The sequence below is a fragment of the Frankliniella occidentalis genome, unplaced genomic scaffold, assembly GCF_000697945.3.
Source record: "Frankliniella occidentalis isolate FOCC.00 unplaced genomic scaffold, Focc_3.1 Scaffold1, whole genome shotgun sequence".
NCBI classification, from domain to species: Eukaryota; Metazoa; Arthropoda; class Insecta; order Thysanoptera; family Thripidae; genus Frankliniella; species Frankliniella occidentalis.
In genome coordinates this window covers 2241669-2243038 of record NW_026267131.1, presented here as the reverse complement: position 1 = coordinate 2243038, position 1370 = coordinate 2241669, and the positions used below count along the sequence as shown (strand labels likewise).

The 1370-nt window shown below is 49.0% G+C and overlaps 1 protein-coding gene across 2 annotated transcripts in view; it reads left to right on the top strand.

Moving 5' to 3' along the window:
- LOC113202665 (uncharacterized) overlaps positions 1-1370 on the top strand; it is a 140705-nt gene that overhangs the window by 47654 nt on the left and 91681 nt on the right. The gene's annotated exons all lie outside the window — the stretch shown is intronic.

Genomic DNA, 1370 nt, shown 5'->3' with positions numbered 1-1370 from the left:
TCTCTCTTTCTCTCTTTTTTCTGGTCCCCAACACACATACACTCACACCCTGTCCTGTATTTCTTTAATGGAACAAACAGAAGCGGAAAAACACGAGAAAATATTTTTATAAAAATGAAAACAATATCACGGTAGACGGGATGTTTTTAATTCACGTTGGAGAACTGAATAACGGGGGTGGGCGTGTTTTATCCAAATGATATCGGTAGCAAGACGAGATAGGAGGCGGGCCGGGGATCACAATAAAAATCAGAGCGAGCAAAATGCAAAACAGAAACATCCTAGTTACATCGCTGGATAAACAATGTCTGGAAGTTCTAATGTCCTCTAGATACCGGCCCGCAATAAAAAAAAAAAAAAAAACGTCGTAAACTTACAAAACTTTTGTAAACTCGAATTATACTTAAAGTTTTAAATTTACGAGAGCACAATGTTTACTCGCCAATGGATTTTAAGTCGATAGGTACTGTACTAGGTGGCTGATTAGCCCCGCTCACGTCTGTAGTTATACTGGACGAGTGCGGGCGGGTTGCCTTCTCACTGAGGGTAAATTTAGCACTTTTGGAGCTTTTTAATGACTTCCTGTCTGCACGGTCAAAAAAAGTTTCTTGTATTTCAACAACTCTTGTAAGAGAAGAAATACTATGGAGTTGAAGTTGCACACTTGCCAGTGTTACAGGTTTCACACTTCGATTAGGTTCGATAACCGAGCAAAATATTTTTTTAAAGTTTTCGCCTCTTTCCCGCGGGTACTCGGAAACCTGGAGACAGGGCGGCAGCAGCACACATGTTCGCGTGTGCGGTGGAGGTAAGCAAGCCCCACACTGAAACTAGCGCGCGGAAAACAGAAACTTACCTTCTCTTCCTTCCTCCTCTCACCTCCCTCGTACAACCTCGCCCTCTTCTCTCTCTCACTCTCACCACTGGTTAGCCTCCAACGCAAGTTCCAGGACCGTTTCGCTGGATGGGCCGGGGCTGAGGGGAGGAAGAGGAGAATCTGGTGGTCTCGCCTTAAATCTGCTGGGCTACTGTTTTGCAAGCACTTGGGTAAGAAGGCCTGAGGAGGAGAGGCTGGGGGGCAGGGGTGGGTGCCGGGGCGCGGCGGGGAGACTTCAGGGTCGGTGGGCACCACCCAAGCGACTCGCAGCATGTGACCATGGCAGGCAGAAGGAAGGTGGTCTGGTTGGCGAGGCGAGCAGCAGCAGCAGCAGCGTCGGCTACGGGGGACGATATTGTTTATTCCTCTTTTTATTCGACTTGGCCGCACGGTGCAAGTTTTGTTTTCGCGGGACTGTTGTAAGGTTTAAGGGAGCGGGGCGCCTGGGAGGTAGGCAGTCCCGTCGAGCAGGGCTGCGCGCAGGGCGTGCCTA